A 16,657-nucleotide genomic window follows, 5' to 3' on the forward strand; every position below is an offset into this window, starting at 1 on the left:
TAATGCAGTAAGAAGGGATCCTGAATAGCGACAATACAGTATGAAGGGATCCTGACTGGCCAGTGATGTAATAAGAAGGGACACTGACTGGGCAGGGATGCAGTTATGAGGGACACTAACTGGCTGGTGATGCAGTAAGGAGGGACAATAACTGGCTGGTGATGCAGTAAGGAGGGATCCTGACTGGCTGGTAATGCAGTAAGGAGGGATGCTAACTGGCTGGTAATGCAGCAAGAAGGAGTCCTGACTGGCTGGTGATGCAGTAAGGAGGGACACTAACTGGCTGGTGATGCAGTAAGGAGGGGCACTAACAGGCTGGTGATGCAGTGAGGAGGGATCCTGACTGGCTGGTAATGCAATACAGAGGGACGCTAACTGGGTGGTGATGCAGTTAGGAGGGGCACTAACTGGCTGGTAATGCAGCAAGAAGGGATCCTGACTGGCCAGTAATGCAGTAAGGAGGGACGCTAACTGGCTGGTGATGCAGTAAGGAGGGGCACTAACTGGCTGGTAATGCAGCAAGAAGGGATCCTCACTCGCTGGTGCTGCAGTTATGAGGGGCACTAACTGGCTGGTGATGCAGTAAGAAGGGATCCTGAGTGGCTGGTGATGCAGTAAGGAGGGATCCTGACTGGCTGGTAATGCAGTAAGAAGGGATCCTGACTGGCCGGTAATGCAGTAAGAAGGGATCCTGACTGGCTGGTAATGCAGTAAGAAGGGATCCTGAATAGCGACAATACAGTATGAAGGGATCCTGACTGGCCAGTGATGTAATAAGAAGGGACACTGACTGGGCAGGGATGCAGTTATGAGGGACACTAACTGGCTGGTGATGCAGTAAGGAGGGACAATAACTGGCTGGTGATGCAGTAAGGAGGGATCCTGACTGGCTGGTAATGCAGTAAGGAGGGATGCTAACTGGCTGGTAATGCAGCAAGAAGGAGTCCTGACTGGCTGGTGATGCAGTAAGGAGGGACACTAACTGGCTGGTGATGCAGTAAGGAGGGGCACTAACAGGCTGGTGATGCAGTGAGGAGGGATCCTGACTGGCTGGTAATGCAATACAGAGGGACGCTAACTGGGTGGTGATGCAGTTAGGAGGGGCACTAACTGGCTGGTAATGCAGCAAGAAGGGATCCTGACTGGCCAGTAATGCAGTAAGGAGGGACGCTAACTGGCTGGTGATGCAGTAAGGAGGGGCACTAACTGGCTGGTAATGCAGCAAGAAGGGATCCTCACTCGCTGGTGCTGCAGTTATGAGGGGCACTAACTGGCTGGTGATGCAGTAAGAAGGGATCCTGAGTGGCTGGTGATGCAGTAAGGAGGGATCCTGACTGGCTGGTAATGCAGTAAGAAGGGATCCTGACTGGCCGGTAATGCAGTAAGAAGGGATCCTGACTGGCTGGTAATGCAGTAAGAAGGGATCCTGAATAGCGACAATACAGTATGAAGGGATCCTGACTGGCCAGTGATGTAATAAGAAGGGACACTGACTGGGCAGCGATGCAGTTATGAGGGACACTAACTGGCTGGTGATGCAGTAAGGAGGGACAATAACTGGCTGGTGATGCAGTAAGGAGGGATCCTGACTGGCTGGTAATGCAGTAAGGAGGGATGCTAACTGGCTGGTAATGCAGCAAGAAGGAGTCCTGACTGGCTGGTGATGCAGAAAGGAGGGACACTAACTGGCTGGTGATGCAGTAAGGAGGGGCACTAACAGGCTGGTGATGCAGTGAGGAGGGATCCTGACTGGCTGGTAATGCAATACAGAGGGACGCTAACTGGGTGGTGATGCAGTTAGGAGGGGCACTAACTGGCTGGTAATGCAGCAAGAAGGGATCCTGACTGGCCAGTAATGCAGTAAGGAGGGACGCTAACTGGCTGGTGATGCAGTAAGGAGGGGCACTAACTGGCTGGTAATGCAGCAAGAAGGGATCCTCACTCGCTGGTGCTGCAGTTATGAGGGGCACTAACTGGCTGGTGATGCAGTAAGAAGGGATCCTGAGTGGCTGGTGATGCAGTAAGGAGAGACACTAACTGGCTGGTGATGCAGTAAGGAGGGACGCTAACTGGCTGGTGATGCAGTAAGGAGGGACGCTAACTGGCTGGTGATGAAGTAAGGAGGGACGCTAACTGGCTGGTGATGCAGTAAGGAGGGATGCTAACTGGCTGTTGATGCAATAAGGAGGGACGCTAACTGGCTGGTGATGCAGTAAGGAGGGACACTAACTGGCTGGTGATGCAGTAAGGAGGGACACTAACTGGCTGGTGATGCAGTGAGGGGCACTAACTGGCTGGTGATGCAGTAAGGAGGGACACTAACTGGCTGGTGATGAAGTAAGGAGGGACACTAACTGGCTAGTGATTCAGTAAGGAGGGGCACTGGCTGGTAATGCAGTAAGGAGGGACACTAACTGGCTGGTGATGCAGTAAGGAGGGACACTAACTGGCTGGTCAGTGATGCAATTATGATGGACACTAACTGGCTGGTGATGCAGTAAGGAGGGACACTAACTGGCTGGTGCTGCAGTAAGGAGGGACACTAACTGGCTGGTGATGCAGTAAGGAGGGACACTAACTGGCTTGTGATGCAGTAAGGAGGGGTACTAACTGGCTGGTGATGCAGTAAGGAGGGGCACTGGCTGGTAATGCAGTAAGGAGGAACACTAACTGGCTTGTGATGCAGTTATGAGGGACACTAACTGGCTGGTGATGCAGTTATGAGTGACACTAACTGGCTGGTGATGCAGTTATGAGTGACACTAACTGGCTGGTGATGCAGTAAGAAGGAATCCTGAATAGCTGACGATACAGTAAGAAGGGACACTGGCAATAAAGTAAGAAGGGATCCTGACTAGCCAGCGATACAGTAAGAAGGGATCCTATCTGGCCTTCAATGCTGTAAGAAGGGATCCCAAATGGTTGGTGATTAAGTAAGAAGGGATCCTGACTGGCTGGTAATGCAGAAGGAAGGGATCCTAAATAGCCGACAATATTCGGAGGGGTTAGGTTACAGTGGGGTTAGGGTTAGGCACTTGGGGGGAGGTTAGGTTTAGGCACCCCTAAGGGAGGGTTAGGGTTAGGGGGGGTAAGGTTAGTTATAGTGCAAATACTTACCTGTCGGGATCTTCAGTTGCCGCTCTTCCGGCGTTGGAATTTCATACCGATCTCTCTAAATCACGAAACACGGTGTGTGAATGTGCCACACAATGGTACTTATCATGGGGCTGGTGCAAGTACCGATGCTAAAGATGATGTCTGCAGACACTAACACAGTTGGCGGGATAGACTTGCACTTTCAGAGGCACAGATTTTTCTTAAACATTTATTTTATTAATCAGAGCAATAATATAATATACATTTATCAAAAAAACAAAGTAAATAATAAATACGACAAAAACCCATTAAGGATAATAGTACACAAATAATACAATAGAAATACAGAAACATATTTCCGTCGAAAGACAAAACCAAGAAATGGCATATATTATTCAAAATAATCTAATCATGGCAGGCACCCCCCAAAAAATGTATAAAATAAAACAGAACAATGGAAAGGATATCCAAAAAGAAACAGATCCCGTCTCAGCTTGTAACAGTCAAAGAAATGGGCTGATCATTCAGTAAAATCTGGGTTTCATACCAAGAAGTACTTCGGAAACATAAATATATTTGGCGTCGTAAGGCCAACGTAAAGGACTCTATAAAACCTTCCCACAGCTGAAAAAAAGCAGCTATCTTAGTCTCCTTATGCAGTGTGATCTCTAACCAATCCATTTGAAAAGCAAAAAATAATTTAGCCCGAAATAAAGAAACGGATGGGGAATCTGCATGGGTCCACATCTGTAATATACATTTGCGAGCCACCGCTGATATAATCAATAATAATTTTTTACTATCACCTCTACCCGAAACAGACGGTGGCAGGATACCCAAAATCGCTCACTCCGCCGATAGCAGAAGATAACTATCTAGACACCTGGATGCAAATCTATTGACTGATGACCAGAATCTACGTATAAGGGGGTAATCCCACATACAATGTATAAAGGTTGCATCAGAAGCCCCACATTTAGCACAAAAACTATTATCAGACAATCCCATCAGGAACCTGCGGTGAAGGGAGAGATACCCATTGTGATCAATGTTATAGAACATTTCTCTATACATGCTGGATGAGAGCACTAATTGGGAATAGAGGAATGAGTGTTGTAGGCTTTCCATGGTAATAGAAAACAGTGCACCAGGTAGATAACCCTGTAGATATTTTAGAATGGTCTAAATAAATCTGAAGAGTTTTATAACAGAGAGAAGTGACCCCCTGTCCACGCATAGGTCTAGCTAACAATAGATCCAAAGAGTTGGACCAATCTACTGGGGAAAGAGTCCGTATCATGGAACTCACATATTGTTATGCCTGATATAACGCCAGAGAGTGGGATTGAGGTAATCCATATTTATCCGCTAATTCCGCCACCCGATAGGGCTGACAATTTGCAGTGTCAACCAATGCTCGAACATAAGGGATCCCCTTATCAGGCCACAATGAGAAAGGGGCAGAAGTTTCCCCATTTTGAAACTCCGGGTTTAAAAGTGATGGGAGGAAGAGAGAATGAAGACAACTTAAAATCCTTTGCTTTCTAGCAAAGTGCCAAACTCGCCATGCGACCATCAGTAGGGATCAGTAGGGATAACAGAGACACAGATATGCAACTGATAGTTCAGCCGACTGTCACATTAACATATGAAAGTGAGTGGCTGTAGCCATAGGGAAAAGCCACGTTTCTAGAGAAAAGCAGCCACAGAACAGTGCAACTCAGAATCAGGCCCTTTGTGTCCACATTGGAACCAGAGCCAGATTAAGACACCATGGAGAACTAGTCAAGATACTGGTTTAGAGTCCTTCTTTGATTCATTCATTACACTCTATTTACTTACTCTATACACACTGGGCCGATGCAGAGCTGAATGCTATTCCGATGTTCACGCAGTTGAGCGATTATCGGTGGTCTGCACATGCGTAACAACTGCAGTGCGCATGAGCTGCAAATGATTTGCGAACGCGCACGCTGTGAGGATTCACTTGCAATTGATTGACAAGAAGAAACCGTTATGTGGGTGGTTACGGGGATACACACGGATCACTACACACGTCACACTGATATCACACACCTGCTGCACACTGATTACTATACACAGTTATAAGGCGGTATGCAAAGATGATTCCCTGCCTGGCTTGCGTACCAGTCAGCTTTGTTGTCACAATACCTGAATCATGTTAGGCTGAGCCCTAGGGGTAAGAGAAGCATGATGCCTAGTGCTCAGCCTCATGTGATTGATCATTGATGTTGTTCAACAGAGCAGTACATTACGGACCAACCCTGCTGCACTGCAACGGTGAGTATAGCTGTTGGGGGGATGGAATCAAAATGCCGGCGGCTAACCTCCTGACAGCGGCTGCTCGACAGGATCAAGATCCCGGCGTCGGGATTATGATAGGCGTCGGTATTTTGACGCCTATCATAACTCCCTAGCTGGCATTCCGCTGTCGGGATTGAGACCGGCGCTCTTGCGGCCGCCAGTCACAAGACTACATCCTCTGTTGGGACTGCAAGTTACCAATAATTCTGCTGCTTCTCTGAAAGGAAACCATGTCTCCTAATTCAGGCAGCTGGGAAATCTGTCCCTGCATAGAAAACATACAGCACCGAGAGTAGAAGGACACAGCGATGGCACATGGTGAAAGCAATTATTCTTTGTGGCAGCCTTATAATCTTATTAATATAGGTAGAGATTCATATTAATAGATAAGGAAATTGTGCCTCCAGCCACTAGTTCTATGTTTTATTCTGATTAATACTCACTAGGCAGATGTACAGGTCATTAATAGATTGTCACATCATTTTTAATTCTCCTTTAACAATTGTAATATTTTTCCGACAAGTATAGGCAGGAGCAATCCACAATATAGGGACGTCAGTATAATATATAGTATTTAATATATAGGGATGCCAGTGTAATATGTAGTATTTAATATATAGGGACGTCAGTGTAATATATAGTACCTTATAAAGAAAATTCTGAAAAAAAATTACAGAAATCTGAAACATATTTAATTGTAGACAGGTATCAAATCCATCAATAGACTGATTTGTGGCAGACTAGAACGATAGATAGATAGATAGATAGATAGATAGATAGATAGATAGATAGATAGATAGATAGATAGATAGATAGATAGATAGATAGAACACCTCCACTTCTCTTCTAGTGTAACTGTGCCCTCTTCTTTGTTCTAAACTGTCAATTATAAACATTAGGAGGTGCTTCCATTTCTTTTACACTTTTTATTGGATTAGTCACTCAGCAGAGCTGCTAAAATATATAGCACATGCATTTCATTTTTGGTGGAGTATTGATTTTTTTTTTTAAATGTTGTTCACCTACTTGACCACAATGGTTGCTCCCAGTGAAACTCACATCACTGTTCTTCAGAAACCAGCCTCTCACTCCCTCTTGTGGGCATGTTTGGTCACTGTGATGGATGTAGTTTTGAATAAACACACTTACGACTGATGAATGTGTTGAAAAGCAATTTCTGAGCACATGCAAATAATAGTAAGGTGACAGTTGGACACATGATATAAAAACATTTCCCAGAACACACTCCTAACACCTGCCTCTGCAGAACTATAAAGAAGTCTGCATTTACAACACTCCTCCCTCCCTTCTTAGACAATAGACACTACATCATGCTCATACGACAAAACCGATTTATTACAAACATCTTCACTATATGAACACTTTACACTATAATTTGAGTAGTTAAGGAGGTCTCTGTTGCCTTCCAGGATAATGGTGGTGGTGGTAGCCAGAGACACAGGACTCTGTAAGATGTACTTCCTTTGTAGACACTGGGACTTTCTCAAGTTTGATTGCAGATTCACATTCTTGTTAGATAAATGGTGGAACAGCTGGAGTTACATGTTGATAAATAGACATTTCTGTACAAACAACCTGAGGTTGTTCAACAAATAATTTTGAAATGAGTCACCATGTCAGCTCTTTTGAATTGATTTGACTGTTGAGCTTCAACCTCCCTCACTCTCTACATGACAATGCCATAGGCCTCTTTAGTCTCCTTCTCCCTTTAAGTGACTCTAACACTGCCTGCTCACCCATAGGAATGATGCAGGATCATTGAGAGCTATTGGGTCTTCCCTTGAAACTCACCCTTGCCTGCTGAGTCAGTGACAGCGAATGGCCCTACCATTCCTCCAGTACTCAGCGTTTTATACTTATTTTTTCAATTGCTTGTTATGTACTTCTGTAGGTACATCTGGTTTCAATAAGTCCCAACAAAATTGGGGAACATCACTGCTGGTGTTTCCCCTCTAGTGGTATGTTGAATATTTCAATAAACAAGAAATTGTCGAGTTTGTGTTGTAATTTCCTTGTAGCTTGTGGCATTGGCATTGATAGCCTTCTTGAAAGTCTGAACAAATCTATCAGCTATTCCATTGGTGGCTGGGTGGTTTGGCCTGAAGTGAAGGTCTCTGTGCCATTATATTCAGGAATCTCTGGACTTCTTCTGAAACAAACTGACGCCCATTATCACTACAGATTTGTTCAGTGACCAATTTCAGGAGAATATATTTTTCTCAGACAACTTAAACTTCTTCTTGAAAACTTAAGGTCACTTGCAGTGTGCACAGTCAGAAACGTGATCCATGAATGGACCTGCAAATTCAATATGAACTCTTTGCCATTTCTTAGGGTATAATTGAGCTGGCATATAATTGAAAATTACATCCTTCTTAAATGTAATTGTTTCAATTAGATTCCATACCAACATACTGTACATAACCTCTAGTCAAGGCCTTCATTTACAATGTGCTAAAGTGGCATTCATGCAATTTTACCAATATTCTTGTGCAAAGCTTCAAAGCTTGGTATATACTTATTACTCTAGGCCATATTGCACATTCACAGTTCCACCAAATGTTCCACCACTCATGTTCACATCATTTGAGATAATTGCTACGTATCAGGATTTTCAATCCATTCTCTGCGTGTTGCTGGATCTGTCACATTCTCTGGCCCACACTAATAATTTCATCAACATTTCTCTTCCTACTCCCTCATTTCTTATCATCTGACATCTCCACCATCACCATCATGGATGACTTCAACACCCCCATTGATAATCCACATTCTACTTGAGTCTCCAAACTACTCACTGTAACTTACTGTCTTAGGACTCAATTTACTACAATCCGCATTTTGAATGCAGATTGTAGTGTGATATTACCGACTGAATTTGCATTGCAAAATCACAGGGATTTACTAAAATCCCTTGCAGGGACAAAGCTTGCGATAAAGCTCTGTCCCTGTGAATCCCCTCCTCAGCCTTATCATGGTATTTTCGCAAAAAATACTGTGACAAGTGCCCGAGCATGCGCCGACCGGCCGCTGCTAAGCCCCGCCCCGATGCTAAGCCCTGCCCCCGCGATCGCGACCCCCCCTCCCTTAATTACACTTACCTCTGTTGATCGGTGCTCTGGTGATGTCCTCCATGGCTCCGGTCAGCTGACATCCCATCCTACACTGGAACCCGGTCAGGTGACAACCGGGCCCCAGTGCAGGATGGGAGACCAGCTGACTGGAGGGAGGACATCACCGGAGCACCGATCACTGGCCCTGGACTCTGGTAAGTTGTTTGTTCTTTTTATAATTTTTTTACAAGTTTTTAGCAGTGATCAACGTGTGGTCTGTTTAGACCACACAGCTGATCACTGGGGCCAGCTCCGGGCTCTGCTCTGCCTGTTAGAGCGGAGCAGGAGTCCGGTAACTGGGGGAGACCATGGATAACCTCCAGGTGGCGTTATTATCACAGGGCTTTCCCCGGTATTTTTTCACAATTTATTTTTAGTAACTACTAGACAGATCGCATTTCCCATTACAATTATGGGAAATGTGATCTGATTACTAAAAATAAGTGATAACTAGGGATTGGAGTAGAATTTTACGAATTCTACTCCAATTGCCCCTTAGTAACTTTAGGTGATATTAAAATAATGTGAAAGGGTGTGAAAACACCCTTTTTCACTTTATTTTAGTAAAAATAATGTTAATAAATAGAGTCCCTAGCCTCTCCTAATGGACTGAGGGCCTGGTTCAGAGATGTACGGAATAACAGAGCCACACACAAGCAACTTTGCAATTCCGTCCATCTTAATGCAAATGTAGAAGGAGGTGTCAGACACTTCCTTGCTGTATTTGTGAGCACCAATGCAGGTTGCTCCTTTGGTCAGGCTGCGGAAGCTGAAGCTTCCGGCAGCCTGACAGGATGCTGGTCACTTCAGTGGTCAGGAACCTGCATCTGCGGACAAAGACCCTGGCCTCGTCCCTCCCGGAAAATGGGGTGACATGCCCCCATTTCCAGGAACGGTGACCATCCACGCAGCTGTTCTGCTACCCAAACGCCGCAGCATGTCAATATGGTGCAGCTTGGGGGGTCTGCGAGTGTAATCGCAGGACCCAATCTGCACATACGCAGAATGAGTCCTGCACAGGCGCAGAACCCTAACCATCAGAGATGTATGTTCTTCATTGGATGAATGTACATCTCTGAATCATGCCCTGAGTCTAATACTCTTGGACTCAAGGGGTGGTCACTACTTTTTCTCTAGAGAATGCTCAGTGTCTGATATTTTTAACACTCCTTTTCCCATCTCTGATCTTCACCTTATAACCTACAAGCTCTTCTCCATTACTTTAAACTCTCTGCTGACAATCTTCATCATACCCACAGTATTCTCATTTCTATTCATTATGAACCACTCTCCACTTCTCTGCAATAATTTATCTCCTCAATGTCCTGATATGGCAGTATGAGTTGGGTATGGGATTCCGGCCGTCAGAATCCTGACACTGGCATCCCAACAGGGTTAGTATACCAACACCTGTCGGTAAGTATCCTAACCCTGACCCTCCCTACCTGTACCCTAAACCTAACCCTCTCCCCCTAGTGCCCAACCCTAATCCTCCCCCTCTAGTGCCCAACCCTAACCCCCCCTCTAGTGCCTAACCCTAGCTCTCCCCCTAACCCCATTATTTATTGTTGGGATTCTGGGGCCAGCATCCCGACAGCCGGGATTTCAACTACATCCCGGCAGTACAACATTTTAGCCAAACACTAGCAACAGGCCTTGATAAAGTGTCTCCAGCTACTCTTCACCCGCTGCATCGGCCTTAATCTTAGCTGTAGCACAAGAAAGAAACACATCTTCAAAAACTTTTGAGCAAAGTAGAGCATCGTTGGCATAAATCTCATACTTCTCATAACTTCCTCACATATACTGGGACCCCTCTTATCGAAATGCTCTGGACTCTGATAAACACACATACTTCCAATCTCTCCTGTGTGCTCAGACTTCTATCCCCAAATGCCTTTTTAGTTTGTATTACATTTAAATCTCTTTTCGCTCGCACACCAATCCCACCAGCTGCCATCAGTGCCCAAGATCGTACTTCTCTCTTCAAAGAAGATTGATAAATTAGAACATGAAATTATATCTCCATCCTAAACCAACAACCTGTTCAACTTCTTTCCTGCACCCTTCTCATCTTTTCATCAGTTATTCCCACAAATCATAATGAGATATCTACTTTCTTCTTATCTTCCTGCTCTAGTGGATTCCTGTTTCCTGTGCATAACCCAAACTCCCATAACTACTGTATATAATATTTTTCTTTCTCTCTACTGGTATCTTTCCATCATTATTCAAGCATGCAGTGACTACTATTCTGAAACAAAAAAATTCTGTCTCAAATACTCTCTCAAATGACTGCTCCTTCTCTCATATACTGTACTTTGCCCCTCCAAGCTCTCAAGAGGCTTGTCTACACAGCCTCACACACTTTGTTGCCTCATACAAGATATTGCAATGACAACTGATAATCGGGAATCTGCGATAAGCAGTGCACTTACGTGCAATGCTGAATCAGGCCCTCCCTCCTATCTGGTTCTCATCCTACTTATGAAATCACTTTTTCAGTATTCAGTTCACTAGAACCCCTCCACTTCTATTACAAGTTGGAGTACCAGAAGGCTTAATCCTGGGTCCTCTGCTATTCTCTTTCTACACTCTCTCTTGGATAAAGAATATGCTGCTTTGGAGTTTAGTAATATATGTGGATGATACCAAAATTTTACTCGTTCTCTCCTGATGTGTCACAATTTGTATTTGCACATATTACTGGATATTTCTCTGCCAATTCATCATGGATATCATCTCACCAGCTCAAGCTCAACTTTCAATGATGGAATTAACAATATTCCCAACAGCCAACAGAAGCTACCAAACTGACATGTGACCAAACTGACATCTCTATGTCTGTTGACAACACAACAATCAGCCCTAACCATCAAGCCTGCTGCCTAGGTATTTTTGACTCCTATGCAACCCATATATAATCTGTTTAAAAATCAAACTATAGATTGTAAGCTTGCAAGCAGGACCCTCTTACCTCTCTGTCTGCCTGTATTATTATTGTTTTCCCAATTGTTAATTTTCTATATATAATTGTATTGGATTGTGTAATGCAGGTTCACTTTTTTAAAATAAGCACCCTGAGGACACCTCTCAAACACTTATTCTACTATATATATCCTTCCATCCCCCGGTTACTCATATCAACTCATACCTTCTGAACCATCCCTTATATTCTCTACATTTGAAGTTCATGCCATACACCTCTTCCAATCAGTACATCTCCAAATAGTTGTCATTTACCATCCCCCTGGCCCTCCCTCCAAGTTCCTTGACAACTTTGCTTCCTGGTTCCCTCACTTTCTCTCCTCAGTCCTTCCCTCCATCATCCTAGGTGACTTCAGTATTCCAATTGATATCCCCACAGAATGCCTCCAAACACCTCTTCATTTGGCCCTCCTCACCATCCCATGTGAGTGGGCATTTGCTTGATCTGGTCTTCACTCACCATTGTGATATTACTCCAATTCCCCATTTCCCCTCTCTGACCATCACCTTCTCTCTTTTAACTTATCCATCTCTCCTCCCCCTCCACTACCTCCTAAAGCCACCATCACTAAGCGTAACATTGAGGCTATCGACACTGCTTTCTTTTCTTCCTCGCTTGACTCACTTCTCTCCCCTATCCTCTCTCTCTCCTGCCCTGAAAAAGCTGCTTCCCTAAACAACGCCTCCCTTACTTTTGCTCTTGACTATGTTGCTCCGGCAGTCACTACTCACCCACGCAGATCCACACCTCAACCCTGGAATTCCAAATGCACCAGATACCTCCAAAGTGTTCGCGAACCGCCGAGTGACAGCGGAGAAGATCACGCTCTAAGGCAGATTTTCTCCATTTCAAATATATGCTGTCATCCTACAGTGCTGCCCTTTCCCTCTCTAAACAGTCATATTTTTAGAACTTCATCTCCCAGTCCTCAAATCCCCAGCATCTCTTCACCATCTTCAACTCCCTCCTCTGCCCACCCCCTCCCTGTTTCCCCTCCTCACTCTCTGACCTTGACTTTGCTATCTACTTCACATCTAAAATTGATTTGGGAGTTGCCGCACCGGCTGGCCTGACAGAGGAGTCTCCTGAGTCCTGAGGCTGAGACCGGGATGACGGATCTTCCAGTGCGGCACCAGACTACGTGGCAGGTGGCAGCAGCAGCTGAGCAGCACACATAGAAGGAGCCATCAGCAGCTGTCAAGGCAGGCAACACCCAAACTGCCTGGTCTGGGCGGAGCTGCTGAGGCTCACATATCAACCAGTCAGCAGTCGTCTCTCACACTCAGGGGTCTATTTACTAAGCAGTGTTAGGAGACAGAGTGAAAAGTGATAAGGAAGTGATAAGGTGCCAGCCAATCAGCTCCCAACTGTCATTTTTCAAACACAGCTTGTGAGGTGACAGTTGGGAGCTGATTGGCTGACACCTTATCACAGACTTATCACTTTTCCCTCTGTCTCCTAACACTGCTTAGTAAACAGACACCTTAGAGAGACTCTGTCTGACTGGCAGATGTAGTGAAACGGTGTGACTGAGGTGATAGGAGAGCCCACGTCAACTGCGGGCGGGGGCCGGGGGTGTGTGGTCGCTCATCACTGGGGGGGGGATTCGGAATACAGTGCTTTCAAGAATAACAAACATTTATCAACTGGCCGTGGCTGCAGGGGGGCTGTTTGGCCCCTTGAAGCTTTGGGCCCTTGGGCAGCTGCCCAACAAGCCCAATGGAAGAGACGGCCCTGGGATCAGTAAACTATTGTGGTTACCATGGCGAAACAGGAAGTACAGTTACTGGGGATGACACTGATTGGTCAGACACAGCAAAGGATCAAGAGACTTGTGGTTGAATTATGTTTAGCGATCAGCTGTGCCCGACCATATGGGATTCGACCAGGGGGATTTTTTTATGGTGCACCGGGATCAGGAGAGGCATTCACGTTTCAGATTGACCTTGAAAAAGACCCTAGCTGAGGGTCGAAATGCATAGGTATTTCTGGCGGGTGAACAAGGTGGAAATTGAACTACAGATATCGGCAAGGAAGGAGAAGCAGGACTGTGAGCAGTAAAGGACCCAGGACCAGCACTGCCATATTGGACTCTATCACAAGCGCTTTAAGAACTGGCCGTTGTCAGTTCTTTTTACTATCTGTTAATTATTGACCTTACCTTGGGATAACCTTGTTTATGTTGAATGCCTGATTGTGTTTTATATGATGTATTAAACTGTACTTCACTATATTAGTTTGTCTTCTCTCCTCTGTTTCTTCATTGGTCTGTTTGTTTGTGTGTCTGTCCAGTTATGCATTCGGACACCCCTGCACCGATTGGGATGAAACCAACGCGAGGTGGTCCAGCTGGATCCTGACCAGGTCTTAGGGGGCTTAGGGTCCCGGTCGGCACTCCCGCTGGTGTACGCTGAACAAAACTTTGATCCAGGGAGCCTGTTCTGGGCCTTCCACTGGATGGATTTGGATGAATACTTCACAGAGGGGTGGAAATTGGTATGGGGTGCCTAATAGAGTGCTTGGTGTCCTGGTTGGACCTCACGGCAGAGTGCGCTGGGCAGAACTTTGACCCAAGGAGCCTGTTCTGGGCCTTCCACTGGATGGATTTGGATGAATACTTCACAGAGGGCTGGAAATTGGTATGGGGTGCCTTATAGAGTGCTTGGTGTCCTGGTTGGACCTCACGGCAGAGTGTGCTGGGCAGAACTTTGACCCAAGGAGCCTGTTCTGGGCCTTCCACTGGATGGATTTGGATGACATCACATAATAAAACTTAATAACTTGAAGATTCAAACCTGGCAATGCTGGTTACCTCAGCTGTGTGTGTGTGTATAGCGGTCAGGTGAGGCAGGTTTGCAGAGCCTTTCCTGTCATACTTATGTATACTCTAACTTTTTCTTATCATTTTTATAGTCAAAACTTTGAAGAGAATATTTTAAATATCTTCTTTGTATTATTCTAATAATTTTTATGGTCAAAAGTTTGGAGTAAAAAGTCTATGGCGGGTGAGGCACTGCCTCCCCTGTCAATATTTTCTGCACATCCCTGATCAAAACTCACCAAATTTCCAGCACTATATACTGCTGCACCTTTGTATAATGCCCACATCAGTCCTCAGGTTCATATATGTATGTGTAAAGATGGCTCTCATACCAGCCAGTGTCTCCTCAGCCATTTACCTCACCGCACGTTACTGATATATATGACATCTTTTGATGTAAGTCTGTTCCTGTGCCTTTGTCTAATTTCAAGGCTGGATTTCTACCTCATCTAGATTATTCCATCTTTGTCTCCAGTGGAGTGTATTGTAAAAATATTGTAAATAGAATGGCTACATATAAACAGATAACTGAAGTATATTTTATATATATATATATATATATATATATATATATATATATATATATATATATATATATATATATATATATAAAGTTCACTGCTGTGTTATCGCAAGCAGCCACTTGGAGGAGCCCTTCACTGCAAATGAAAATGGAAGGCAGCTAAATACTGGACCGACAACTAACACTATATCACCTCAGCCTAATTATACCATATTAAATATTGTTTGCTTATATAGTAGCAGTTAATAATATTGATTAATGCATGCTCATGCATCTGTCTAGGTTAATTCCCTCTCCTAGCTAAGCAAAATAAATAAATAAACACAACTCCATTCAAATATATGGGAGTAGAGAAAAAAAACATTCTCAGTCTTTCAAGGCTATAAATTCTGTGCTATTATGTTTCTTTGTAGGAAATGCTCAAATGCAACAAGGTAATCAGATCTGATTTCTGCTTATTACTTTGGTGCAGTGTCCCTGAATATTGAATTCTGGCCTTGTTTTCAAAATAAAACGAAGAGATATATAATTAATGTATTTAATCTGTGCACATCTCTTTGTTGGTGGGAATGTTAATTCTTTTGAATCCTGTAGTATGTTAATATGGGTGAAGCATAAACTGCTAAATTGTCACAATTTGCAGATCACTTTGGGCAGTGTCATTTGCTGATTAAATAAGGGAGTGATGTACCAAGCAAGTGATAAGAATGGATAAGTGGAGAGTTTGTTTGTGAAATGTTGTTCTAGTCTGAGTTTCGACATTATGGTTAGGCTGCGGCTAGGAGTGTTAGGCTTAGGCTGGGGGGTGTTAGGGTTAGGCTGGGGGGGTGTTAGGGTTAGGCTGCTGGCACAAGTGATAGGCTTAGGCTGGGGGGGGTGTTAGGGTTAGGCTGCTGGCACAAGTGATAGGCTTAGGCTGGAGGGGGGGTGTTTGGGATAGACTGCAGGCACAAGTGATAGGCTTAGGCTGGGGGGGGTGTTTGGGATAGACTGCAGGCACAAGTGATAGGCTTAGGCTAGGGGGGGGGGTGTTAGGGTTAGGCTGTTGGCACAGGTGATAGGCTTAGGCTGGGGGGAGTTAAGGTTATGCTGGGGGGGTGTTAGGGTTAGGCTGCTGGCACAAGTGATAGGCTTAGGCTGGGGGGGGTGTTAGGGTTAGGCTGCTGGCACAAGTGTTAGGGTTAGGCTGGGGGGGGTGTTTGGGATAGACTGCAGGCACAAGTGATAGGCTTAGGCTAGGGGGGTGTTAGGGTTAGGCTGCTGGCACGAGTGATAGGGTTAGGCTGGGGGGTGTTAGGGTTAGGCTGCTGGCACGAGTGATAGGGTTAGGCTGGGGGGGGTGTTAGGGTTAGACTGCTGGCACGAGTGATAGGCTTAGGCTAGGGGGGGGTGTTAGGGTTAGGCTGTTGGCACAGGTGATAGGCTTAGGCTGGGGGGAGTTAGGGTTAGGCTGGGGGGGTGTTAGGGTTAGGCTGCCGGCACAAGTGATAGGCTTAGGCTGGGGGGGGTGTTAGGGTTCGGCTGCTGGTACAAGTGATAGGGTTAGGCTGGGGGGTGTTAGGGTTAGGCTGCTGGCACGAGTGATAGGGTTAGGCTGGGGGGTGTTAGGGTTAGGCTGCTGGCATGAGTGATAGGGTTAGGCTGGGGGGTGTTAGGGTTAGGCTGCTGGCGCGAGTGATAGGGTTAGGCTAGGGGCTGTTAGGGTTAGGCTGCTGGTACAAGTGATAGGGTTAGGCTGGGGGGGTTAGGGTTAGGCTGCGGGCAGGAGG

This window comes from Taudactylus pleione, unplaced genomic scaffold, assembly GCF_031769625.1.
Source record: "Taudactylus pleione unplaced genomic scaffold, aTauple2 ptg000380l, whole genome shotgun sequence".
NCBI lineage: Eukaryota > Metazoa > Chordata > Amphibia > Anura > Myobatrachidae > Taudactylus > Taudactylus pleione.